The sequence below is a fragment of the Vicugna pacos genome, chromosome 11, assembly GCF_048564905.1.
Source record: "Vicugna pacos chromosome 11, VicPac4, whole genome shotgun sequence".
In the NCBI taxonomy this organism is placed as follows: domain Eukaryota; kingdom Metazoa; phylum Chordata; class Mammalia; order Artiodactyla; family Camelidae; genus Vicugna; species Vicugna pacos.
This window is the reverse complement of record NC_132997.1, coordinates 20,621,723-20,634,788: the sequence shown is the minus strand read 5'-3', so window position 1 is coordinate 20,634,788 and position 13,066 is coordinate 20,621,723. Positions and strand designations below refer to the sequence as shown.

At 41.4% G+C, this 13,066-nt stretch overlaps 1 long non-coding RNA gene and 1 other non-coding gene across 2 annotated transcripts; both read left to right on the top strand.

The window, feature by feature from the left end:
- The first annotated feature begins 7,548 nt into the window (after positions 1-7,548).
- Positions 7,549-7,675, top strand: LOC140699941 (small nucleolar RNA SNORA25). The gene has a single exon (XR_012078168.1). It is a non-coding gene; the product is annotated as a small nucleolar RNA SNORA25 (small nucleolar RNA).
- Positions 7,676-8,486: 811 nt separating this feature from the next.
- Positions 8,487-9,849, top strand: LOC140699176 (uncharacterized). The gene is made up of 2 exons (XR_012077183.1): positions 8,487-8,573; positions 9,564-9,849. It is a non-coding gene; the product is annotated as an uncharacterized lncRNA (long non-coding RNA).
- Positions 9,850-13,066: the final 3,217 nt, after the last annotated feature.

Genomic DNA, 13,066 nt, shown 5'->3' with positions numbered 1-13,066 from the left:
GCCGTCGCCACCGCGCTGGGCTCAACGCTCTGCGGCCGCCACTAGGCTCACGCCGCGCCTCCCGGAGGGACCGCGCCGCCGCCGCCGCCGCCGCCGCCGCCGCCGCCGCAGCAGCCGCCTCGGGAGAGCTGCCGCGCGTCGGAACCGCTGGCTGTTAAGACCAACTGCCAACTGCCGCTTCCCTGCCTGACCAAGGGGCGGGCCGGTAGGCGGAGGGAGGGGCTCAGCTGAGGAAGGCTCTGGGGCAGGGGCTGTCCTGGCAGTGAGCGCGCGGATTGGCTCCTGTGGTCTGGGGGCGGGGCTGCTCCTCAGGTTGGAGACAGGATACATGAACTGGTGTCCAAACAATTTGTATTGTTTTTTCTATTAGGAATATTTTGCTGTGAACATTTGTAAACCAGTTTTTTGGGGATCTGTTTTATTTCTCACAGCTGCATACCTGAGACTGTCATGGCTGGGTTATAAGGAATCTATGGTTGGCGTTTTTAGAAACTCCACACTGCTTCCAAAGTGGCTGCACCGTTTTACATATTTCCACTAGCAGACTATGAGGGTTCCAATTTATCTCTACATTATAGCCAACACCTGTCATCGTCTGTCTTTTTGATGATAGTCATCCTCATGGTTCTGAAGTGGCATCTCCTTGTGGTTTTGGATTGCACTTCCCTAATACTGAGCTTCTTTCATATGCTTCTTGGCCATCTGTATATCTTCTTTGGAGAAATATGTATTAGCAATTATATATTCTAGATAAAAGGCCCTTTTCAGAAATATGATATGAAAAAAATAGTCTCTCATTCTGTGGATTGTCCATTACTTTCTCGAGAATGTCCTGCCCCGGGGCCTGGCATTAGCGCTTCCCTCTGCCTTGAATCTTCCCTGGACACATACTTGGTGGTCTCCCTCCTTCCTTCAGGTCTTGGCTCAAATGCCTGCTTGTCAGTAAGATCTCCCAGGATCCCTTGTAGTGATCACCCAGTAAGAACAATGATGACAGCCCCATACATCACCGTCCGTCCCACCTCCCTGCCTCATTTCCCTTCAAGCTTTTATTACCATGTCCATGTAAAGTAGTCTTTTGTGAATTGTCTAATTCTTAACTGAATTGGAAATTTCATAAAGGATTTTTTTAATCAGTTTGTTACTACTTTATCCCAAATGTAATTCACTTTAGGTAATCCAGTATGAATGCAAATGAAAGAATGAATGAATTGCATGAGAAACTAATATATTTCACTTTATTTTATTAAACCTATGGCTTTTTCCAAATCTGCATGTGAATGTATATGCCACCATAGTTCAGTCATTCTTTAGTCAGATGATATAAAACTAATTTCTTCATTTTTCTTGGAAAGTAACCTTTGGCTTTGGAAGATTTAATAGAAAGTAATAGAGGAAAAGCTAAAATAAATAAATAACTACTTAATAAAGACTTAAATGTGGCTACCAGTGGTGCAACTTGAGCTAATTGAAGCTTGAGGATGGGTAGTTCCTGGGAAGGGTCATCATCTGCCACTGTGTCTCCCCTCTGAGTGTGAGGAAGTTTCCATGTGCATGGATGCATGTGTGACCAGTCTGGAAGGTCACAGGTCTGGAAGGCTTGTCAGTACCAGCTTCTGCTCTTTCTTGGCCTGGCCTTGTGTACATTGACAATCAGATTCAGTCCTTGGGAATTTTCTGGGAGTGTTTGTATTTCCCTGGGACACAACTAAATAATTACAGCCTAATGTGGTAAGTGCTAGGCTAGAGTTCTATGGAAAGAACAGGATAGTTGCTGTAGAGGCCACAATTTCTTGATCTTGTGGGACCTGGGGTAATCTTCATGGTGAGGCAATATTTGGGGTTGTTCTTATAAAATGTATTTGGGGTGAGGAGTTCTGAGTAGGAGGAAGGTAATATATAGGGGAATTGTAATGGGATTTGGGTAGGGGTTGAGACTGACACAGATGGATGTGGCCATAGCAATCGAGTGGCAGTGAGATTGGAGAGGGAGAAATCTGCTTCTGAGATTTTTTATCAGGGCTGACCTAGATAGGAAGTGTTGCCTAACTGGATGTGGAGGGGAGAGACTGGAAGAAGACTTCTTGCTTGAGTGTTTGGACTGGATGGCCATAAACCAACGTTGGATATTCAGAGGATGGACACTGTGGACATAAAGGAACAGATGATCAATTGGTCACATTGATTTCTTTTCTTTTAAGTTTTTATTTTGAAATGATTATAGCATAACTAGTACACTGAGATCCTAGGTAGCCTTCACCCAGTTTTCCTGAATGATAACACTAACAAAAGTGTTAAAATCTGGAAATAGACATTGGTATGATCCATAGAACTTTTTGTGATTTCGCCAGTTTCCCGTGCACCCGTGTATGTGTGTGTGCATGTATGCCTGTATGTATCTGTGCAGTTTTATTACATGTTGATTTGTGTAACCATCACTACAATCAAGATATAGAATTGTTCCTCCTCTGCAAAATCTCTCACACTCTTTCCCTTTTCCTTTTCCTGACTCCTTGCAGTCACGAATGTGTTTTCCATCTCTGTAATTCTTGTCATTTTTGAGAGTGTTAAAAAAATGGAGTCATACAGTATGTAATATTTTGATATTGGCTTTTTTAACTCAGTACAATTAATTCCCTTGAGATCCATCCAATTGTTGAGTGTATCGAAAGTTCATTTCTTTCCATTGTTGAGTAGTAGTATTCCATGGTATGAATGCACCAAAATTTGTTCCATACATTGAGGGACATTTGGGTTGTGTTGAAATTTTGCCTATTACAAATCAAACTGTTATGAATATTCATATGTATTAACTTTTGTGTGTGGTTACATTTTCATATCTTTGTGATAAGTGACCAGCATTGCATCTGCTGTGTTGTATATTAAATGTATATTTAGAATATATTTTTAAGAAGCTGCCAAACTATTTTCCATAATGACTGTACCATTTCAACAATCTCAGAAGTAATATATGAGATAACTAATTTTGTCACATCCTTGGTATTGTCATCATTTTAAAAAAATTTAGCTGTTCTAGTAGGTAGGTATAGACTAATATCTAATTGTGACTTTAATTTGAAGTTTCCTAATGGCAAATGACCATCTTTTCATGTGTTTGTCTTCTGTGTATTCTCTTTGATAAAAATATCTATGTCGTTGCCCATGTCCTAGTTGTATTACAGGGCTCCATGTCAGTACTCTGAGACACTTCATTATGCCTTATTGCTGCTGGAGGGGTCGGGAGGAAGCACCTGCTGGCCCCCTAGACCCTGCGGGGTGGAGGATGGGGGAGGCAGATTGCTGAGTAGCACTCCTCCCACACACCACCTTTACCTCAGCGATGCCAGGTCAGGCAGCAGCTCCAGTTCTGCACATGGCCACACTGATTCCACAAGGGGTCAGTTTTCTTTTGGTCTTGGCAGGAGTAGTGCCAGTATTTAAGAACAAGTTTTTTCTGCCAGACGTCACTTTCCCTGTCCCTGGGCTAGAGGGAGGGAGAGGCTTTATTTACAACCCTTATCTTCTGGTGGTTCCCGGTCCAGGCTTCTCCAGCACCTCATCAGGGGTGAAGGGGAAAGAAAACCCAGGTAGCTTCACCACTCCTCATGTTGTCAGCTTCCTGGCCAGTCAGCCTTCCCTCCATTTTTCATAGCTTTCCTGTGTTTGTTTGTGGTCTTAGTACCAGGAGATTTAGTCACAAGAATGAATGGCAAGCAATGGAGTGACTTCATCTTGGCCCCATGTCAGTTTTTAAGGACCTGGGCCACTTCAGGAAGTAGTCTAGACTCAGTAGAGCTTAGTGAAGACAACTCAGCATAGGGCTATTGACAGCAGGAGATGATGGAAGAGGGCTTGGGAGCCACTCCAACTTTGTTAGAACCTTGGCACCTGTGCTTACTGGTTGGGACTTAAGACTCAGCTTCCTCATAGTTCAAATGGGGATGATGCTGTTGCTGCTAATAATGCCTCTGTCTGTGACATTATACATTTACAGTAAGTTGCAGGATACCCGACCGTTACTAAGGGCCCAGTAAAAGTGATCTCTTGCTTTACCTGTAGTTGAGATTCTTGGCTCTAAGAAGATCATTTTTGGGCTTAGTGAGAGTGACTTAATGAGAACAAAAGCCAGATTACAGGGATTCAAAAACCAAGCAAAAGATGAGAAAAGAAGTCAGTGTACCTTCAAAATATTTTCCTGGAGAAGTAGAGAGAGGGTTGTGAAGGAATTCAGGGAAGTGACTGGGGGAGAAAGGAGTGTGAAGTTTAGATAGGAAAGAATAAAGGACTGAAGAGGGAGAAATAAAGAGGTAAATTACAGAAAGAGCCAGGTTGCTGCTGATACTGGATTTAACACCCGGTATAAAGGAAAGAAAACTATTCCCTGAGACCAGGCATACTCTCCCGTAAACCCCATCCAGCACAGAACCCAGTTCCTGGCTGTCATCACTGATGTCACCAAGTATGTTGACCTTTACCACTTCCAAATCAGGCACCCACTGGAACTGTAACCCACCACTTCAGCTCCTGGTAGTCTGCATCTCCTGTTGTAGAAAGGAGAGAAACAGAGGAAAGGTGAGACTGAATGAGGAGCTAGGACATTAGGAATTTTTATATAATAAGCTTCAGTCATTCATTATTATGCCATCAGACATTTACTAAGCATCTGCTTTATTCCAGGCATGTGCTCTGGTTATGATGATGACAAAATAGACATTATCCTTGTGCTTATGGAGCTTTCCTTCGAATGTGGGAGTCAAGTCTTATGTATCCATGCACAGCTGTGACACGTGTTGTGAGGGGAATGGAATTTGTACAGTGGGGTTATATTGCCAGGGGGATTCTGCATGGATGTGGAGGGTAAGGAAGGCCTCCCCAAGGTAGAGAGATTGGAGCTGAAATAAGGTAGTGGGTACTGTGGAAGCTGAGAAGCATGGGGAATGTTCTAGACACAGGGCACAGCATTCATAAAAGAGGAATATGAAATGTGGAACTGAATGAAAGCCACCAAGAACAATGTGTTCAGCAAGTGGGAGCAAGACCTGAGATGGGAGGTGGAGGAACGTGAGCAGTGCAGACATCGTAGGCACCCAAGGGCTAGGATGTTATTCTAAGCATGGCAGTTAGCTGTTACAGACTCATAAGTAGAGTGTAATAGAGTACATGCTCTTTTCCACATCTTTAAAAGTGACACTGTGTGCCCTGTAGGACTTATATTAGAGAGAGACACGGATGGCTATGAGGAGACTAAGCCCAGTATTAAAGGAGGCAAATTGAGAGAGGAGGTAGTTTGGACAAGGGTTATGGCCGTGGAAATGGAGGGAAGTAAGTGAACTGGAGACTTAGTGATGCATCAGACATGGAGGCAAAGTAGAGAGGGATGTTTAGATGACTTTCAGTTTTGTGGCTGGGTGACTAGTTTCCAGTTTCCAGTAATCAGGATCACTGAATATTTGGGAGAAGAAAACATGAGTTTATTTTTAGACATTTATTTGATCCAAGATGCTTCTTGGAAATGTTGAAAAAGTAGTTTTCTGTGTGGATATGAAGGGAAAACAAAGGCTTATAATGGAAACAGTGGCTTCCACCTGTGCAGTGAAGACTGAGGAGGTCTGCAGAGGGGTGGGAGGAATTCCAGGACAGAGGGCATAGTACTGTCATCAAAGGGGACAGTATTAGGAGGCAACCCTAAGAGTGAGAGGCATGGCGGTGTCTGAGGAGAGAGGCAAAGATTTAAAGATTAGATTTAGAATAGAAATAGTATGATCATTGTAGAAACTGAATTAAGGAACTGGTAAAAGGCTGGCCTGGCACAGTGTTTTCATCCATATCCCTTAGAGCACTGGGTCCTTGGGAGAGTTACTGTCATGTTCTCTCTCTGTCTCTCTGTCTCTGTCTTTCTCTTTTTCTCTCTCTCATGCACAATCATGTTTCATGATGGAGTAAGTATGGGGATCACTCTTAAGATGAAACAGTTTGTCAGTAACATAACTTCTAAGAGTGTTTGTCTAGCACCGTGAGTCTCAAGGTGGATGGCCCATGCAACAGTACTTACCGACTCTCAGGGATCCAAGTCCGTGTTCTCTGGAACAGCACTGGAGGGACACCTGCTGGGTGTCATTAACAGACTCAGCCACAGAACTGTGCATCCATCCCTCTCAACATCCTCCCCTCCCTCTCCACCCCTGCTCCCCAACCCCCTCTCTGGTAAAGATACAGTTTTTCTGAGGCATTGAAATAGCAGGGTTCAGTGTCAGGGTGTTGTGTGTTTAGGGCAGTGGAGGTCAAAATATTTGGTGAAATCAAGGATGACAGCCAGGAATCTGGATCCATTCTGGCCAGTGGTTGGGTGAATAGTGTGTCTGGGTGTTGGGTGGGATTAATCTTTGGTAAACAGTGAAAGCCTCCAAATTAGCAGCAGGGGACTAGTTCATGTATAGGCAAATAGGAAACCGAGAAAATGATATTCTGGAACAAACCTTCTGCAGATAATCGAGGTCAGGGTGGGAAGACGTGAACAGTAAAAGAAAGGAAGTAACCAAATGATAACCCCTGTCCTGGAGACTGAAATGATTTAATCTTAGAAGGTATGTGCCTGGGATTTGGAGAGTGAAAGTTTGTTATTTAAATGTTTAGAACTTGGAGGTTCTTTTATGTTGGTAATCGATGTGTTAGTGTGCAGCTACTTTGCACATAGCTTTGGCCATAAGGGAAAATGAACCTATTTCAATAAGTAACTCTCATCACCACTGGTATGGCAGTGAGATCACCAACATTCTCTTCATAGAGGGTTATATACAGTTTTAAAAAGCAGAGGAAGAGATCACTATAGAAGGTTTGAGCAAATAAGAGTGATATTATGAGTAACTGGGTATTTTGTGAGGTGGGATTTTGCTGCAGTCAGAAGCCCGGCATTTATCTTGTTATCTCCAGTGCCTAGTGTAATGCCTGGTAAACAGTCAGCTTTTGATTGAATGGGTGGATGAATAAATAATCCCTCAAATTCATTTTTTTAAAGAAGAACCAGAGGAGAACACTTGAGACTATATTAACTTTGGAGGTCAAACAAAGCCAAAATTATCCAGATGACCTCTAAGTTCTGGTATGAATTTGTAGCACTAGTTTTACATAGTTGATGGTTGCTGATAAGAGTGAGAAATTGGGGTTTTTAACAGGTAGAAAAATACTGACTTTTGCTTGATCCCACATGACTTGCAAGGAGAAAACCAAGATGTCAGGCAAGAAGAAACAGTTGGCCTTGATGTAGCAATGAATAGCAGAATATTGCAGATTTGATTAACATTAAGTTAGCTTTATTTTTGTAACTTTCTACACATAAGTATTCCTGCATAAGAGATGAATGATATGTACTTGAGAGCGTTGTGTTGAATGAATGTATAGATGAGTGAATTCACATGTACCTTTGCTGGATGCAGCCTTCTTATTTCTTAATGTAGTTGTATCCTGGTGTTTGACATGACCGATTCTGTCTCAAGCATGCATAGTTATCTATTTGAATATCAAATTACCTCATAAGGACCCTCATTTTATAGGTCATTTCAAAGAGGGCTGATGGGACCAAAACCCAGGAGCTCTTAACACTGCGATCAATGATTGAGTTCTTTGTTGGTTGTAATAGTCACTCAATAGTGCTATGTTTCCTAATGGTGATAGAAGATAAAAAGATAAAAGACCTTCATTTTACTCTAGGATGATGGTAAACAGTTGGCAGTATGTGTATATCATTATGACTTCAATATTTCTTGTTTTGATTGTCTTGTCATTAACTTTCCTCCTTTTATCTCTCTCTTCTCCCAGGACATGGAGGCCTTCTTTTTTCCTATTCAATTACTGATTCAATTTTTCTGTCTTTAAAAAAATTACTGACTTGTAACTACATACAGTTATCCCTCGGTATCTGCAGGGGATTGCTACCTAAATCCCCAGATGCTCAATCCCTTAAATAAAATTGTTCATAGTTTGCATATAACCCACACACATCCTCCTGTATACTTGAAATCACCTCTTGATTACTTATAATTTCTAATACAACATAAATGCTATGTAAGATGTTGCTGGAGCACAGCAAATTCAAGTTTGCTTTTTGGAACTTCATGAAATTTTATGCCTGAGAATTTTGGATCTGTGTTTGGTTGAATCCACAAATGCAGACCCTGAAGATACAGAGGGCTGACTGTACCGTGAATCATACTGGTCACTAAGACCACAGAGATACACAGGACATAGCCCTTCTCTCCAATAAGCTCCAGTCAGTAGAAGAAGTAGACATACATGTGTAGCACCAGTAAGACATTGTAGTAAGCTCAGAAAAGAACAAATTTAAGGTTCTGTGTTATTGTGGACAGAGACTTGTTATAATGAGGATGAAGGTGGGTAAGGCAGGCTTTTTAGTGAAGGTTATACTGAAGCCAAACCATCTCCTTTACTTCTCTGTATCTTTTTGTTGTATTACCTTCCAATAGCCAAATGGATCAAGCCCTCAGAAGATCTATTGATCTGTCATCAAATCTTTCCCTGCTGAAAGAAGCTTCCTTTGAGGAGCTAGTCTTTGCTAGGTAATCCCATTAACAGAAAAGCCTGCATTTCAAATCAATCAGTGAATACAAAACACAAAATAGCTTTGTTAGAAATCTCTCAGGTTCTATCATTTACAGCAGTTTATGGCTGAGCTGCCTTTATGTTTAAACAACAAAAAATGTTGAAGGAATTTTAACTTCTGAGGACTAGACTCAAACCCAAGATACGGTGGTCGACTCAGACTTATTAATGCACTTAGAAAATGTAGGATTTTGACTGTCTTGAAATATCTTTGTGAATTACAGAGATAAGACTGAAAATAAAGATCATTTAAATTCTCTATTAAGAATAAATTTTGTGTTTTGAAACCTATAAAATATTCTGCCTTATGTTAAAATGCAGAGGATCCTCTGGTATAACCAAACTGAGAGCAATAAATTTTTAGCTTGGGTTTTAAAGGGTGAAAGAGGACAATGAGAAAGAAAAGAAGCCTAGAGCCAGTTTTGTGTCAAAAAAAATTTGAAAGAATCAAAATCTTTTCTTTTTGTTCCATGACTTAATAATTAAATTGTACTTTTCTTTTCTGAAAACAAATAGGCAAAAACAATGATTGAAATAATCAAATACATACTTCTTTTCTTTAAAAATGTTATAACACCTTAAGGATTAATTTACTTTCAAATTAAACTTGATTACTTTCTGAGAGAAATACCACTTTAAAATGAAAGTCTTCCATTCCAGACAGCATTATAAACAGCTAAAAAAACAAGGGAGGAAAACTGTACTGTTTCAAAGCATGCTGGAATAAATAAAAAAAATTTTTTTTGGCACATCACTGATAGCCAATAGCATTTGGAAGATTTGGAGATGAGCTGGTTTGTATTAAACATATTTAAACATTTTAAAATGTGTCATGAATTAAGTCAAGCTTTACCTCAAACAGATGCTAAAAATATCAAAATACATGGAGTTTTACTGTATTAAAATCATGATTATCTAAAAACCACTTGGCTTTTGTTTTTCCACAGAGAATAGTCAGATGAACTGGAAAAAATGGAGAAGCATGGCTGGTCCTCCAAAGACAAAGAAAATGCCAGGTTTCTTGGACAAACCTGAGTAGTGACCATATCATAGCAACCTGTAGATTGCATCCAGGCTATGGGTAGGCTCTTTCCAGTTGGAAAATGCAGTATCTTATGTGCATACCTCATGAATATTGTGAGGATAAATGTTTTTTGTGCATTGTCTTTTGCCTCTTAACTTGGCTTCATCAGGCTTCTATGAAATTAATAGAAAATAAAAAATAGAAACATAGACCCTTCCTTCATAGCTCATAGACTAGTAGAGAACCGATAGATGTCTGAGTAACCACTACCCAGTATAAAGGCATTTTTTTAGTTATTTAAATAAGATACTATAGAAACACAGAAAAGGAATGATTAAATATACTTGTACAACAATATTTAAATTGGATTTTGAAAAGTAACCAATAAAGTGACAAGAAATGGATGGTAAAATCTGATACAGCTAGAACATAAGGTGCTGAGGGAGATGGAATCAGAAGATGGCAAGCCATCTTTGCAAAGGGTCTTAAGGGCCTGCTGAAGAGTTTGGACTCCATTGGGCAGTCACTGCTTAGCCATGGGAATGCTTCTAGGCCAGGATGCAGTGCACTCAGATAGGCTTTTCTGAAAGACCATCATGAAGCACTTGTGAATGATGGTGTAGAGGGGAGACTTGAAGCTGGAGAACTAGCTAGTCAGATATTATGGTGCAAGCTAAGGACCCTGGGTTAGGATGAAGAGGAGAAAGGGATCTGGGAGTCCTTGGAGATGCAATGGAGCAAGATTCTAATCAAACACATATACAGGGTAAGGAATTGTCTTGTTATTTCACACTATGAAAAAACAGACTTTTCCCCAAGCGCAGTATATCAGGGACTACTGGACACCCGAGTCAGGCACTGGGTCCCATGATTAAAAAATCAAAGCCTGGATAGGGTGGGAAAGTACTGGACACCTGACCTACATTATAGCTCTGTATGTCTGGTTAAAAGAAAATAGAGTATCGGGGGGGTCAAGATGGCAGAGTCATAGGACCATGAGTTCACCTCTTCTCATGACTAAAAACAAAACCCACAATGACTGCTAAACAACTATTGACAAAAAAAGACTGTAACCTAGCAAGAAAGATCTTCTTCAATGGGAAATATAGAGAGAGACCTGCAGGGGACAGTAGGAGGGCATGCTTCAATAGAATCAGGCCCCATAGCGCCTGGGTGGGGGACCCACAAGCTGAAGTGTAATTAAGTCACAGAGGCCCCCCCACAGGACTGAGAGCGCTGAGCCCCATGTCAGGCTCCCTAGCCCGGGGTCCAGCGTTGGGAAGAGGAGAGCCCAGGACATGTGGTTTTGAAGGCCAGGGGGCTTACCTCCAGGAGCCCCATGTGACCGGGGCAAACAGATTTCATTCTCTTGAGACACATACACAGAATTTCGCATGTGCCAGGTCCAAGGGCAGAGACAGCTTGGGAGGTCTGAGTAGAGTGAGGGCAGAGCACAGGTTTAATACGAGCGCCCACTCCTGGGAAAGGGAACAGCAGGACTTGGTGCTCGGTTCCCTGGCTTGTTTGTAACAGCCCCTTGTGATGTGCTGATTCTCGTGACCTCCTCCAGGAACGTGCGCACTTTCAGCATCTCCGCCACCTCTCCTTGAACAGACTGCAGGGATCTCTCTTTCCTCAGTTCTTCAATGACAAAACTGATTTCCTTCCTTGAACTCAGGTTGACCGTCATCAACTGTCTGTAAGCGTTAGCGAGGCTGGTGTATTTACTGGCTCCTTCTCTAGCCTGGTGTTCTTTAAAGTCGTCTCCATGCTAGCACACTCCTGTTTAGCCACTTACAGCTGGTCGATGAGGTGGCACTTCTCTTCGATCTGGGAAGCCAGTGTTTCAGCCCGCTGCTTTTCATAGCTTTGATAAAGGTGACTTCTAACACACTGAATAAGTCTGCAGGTAAATGAGACACTCACCAATGAGGTGAAGACAGGGAGACTCAACACTGCTTCCCACTGGAAGCTCTGGAACATGAACTGAGAACACAGGCCATAGGGCAGCAACACCACCAGGACCGCACACACCTCCCTCAGGATCAGCCCAAAGCCAAGCTCCATGGAGGACAGTAGCCCTTCCATGCATGACACTGACCCACCCAGGGCTCTGCCTGGTTACCATGGAGCCACCAGCCACAAGCCCCAGGGGACACCCCAACATTCCACCTGGAACCCAGCCAGCAACTGACATCCCAGATGGGTCAGTTACCAGTGTGTGGGGGAGGGGCTGTGCCAGAGGGGAGGGTTGTAACCTAAGTGTCATTCTCTCCATTACTGTCCAATGATAACTTTCCTTACCTCTTTCTTTTTGTGTTTATATCTACATACAGTAAAAAATAGAGTGAAATGTATCGATGTTAAGTTATTGATTTCACAAATTTTTCAAATTCCTAACCTTCCACAGTATCCAAAAAGTCAATGTATGAACCATATGTTTGAATCATATCCATTAACACAGAATATACACTTCGGTCACATTTCAACTGAACCACACCCTCTGACAACATGCATCCATCAGTTTGATGGTGGCTGAACTTGATAAAAATGAAATAAATCACACTGTACACTGTTATGTCTGTCTCTTTGGCTCTAACTAACATTTTTAAAGATAGATGTTTTTAATTGAATATGCTATTCATTCTGTTTGTAGGCCTGAATAATTCATCCTTGTAAGATTATATCACAAATTGATCCATCCTCGTTTTTTTGTTAATACACTTTATTCTTTTAGAGCAGTTTCAGGTTCACAGCAGAAATAAGCAGACAATACAGAGTGTTCACACATAGCCCTCATCACCACCACACACATACTCCCCTAGCTTCAACATCTCGCATCAGTGTGGCATATTTGGTACAATCGATGATCCAACATGGGAATATTAATATCAACCAAAGTCTATAGTTTACATTAGGGTTCACTCTTGATGTTGTATATTCTGTGGGCTTTGACAAATGCATAATGACATGTAGCCACTATAGTATCATACAGAATAATTTCATTGCCCTAAAAAGCCCTTGTGCATCATCTATTCATCTCTCCCTCCCTCTCCCCAGGATCTTTTTATTGTTTCTGTAGCTGTGCCTTTTCCAGATTGTCATTTGGTTAGAATCAAAGTTTTTAGCCTTTTCAGACTGGCTCTTTTCATTTAGTAATAGGTCTTTTAAGTTACTTCCCTGTCTCTCATGGCTTTATCTTTTCTCTTTTCTTTTTACTGCACCTATATTTTTAAAATTTACCTATATGTACTGTTTATTGTTTCTAAGAATGTTTAGAGCTTTAGCTTTTTAAACTTACATAATTATCAAAGGAATAAAGCCAACCACAAAATAAGAATTAATTTAAAAAGATACACACGCCTTGCTATTAACACAACATTATTTATAATTGCTAAGATAAGGAAGCATCCTAAGTGCACATCA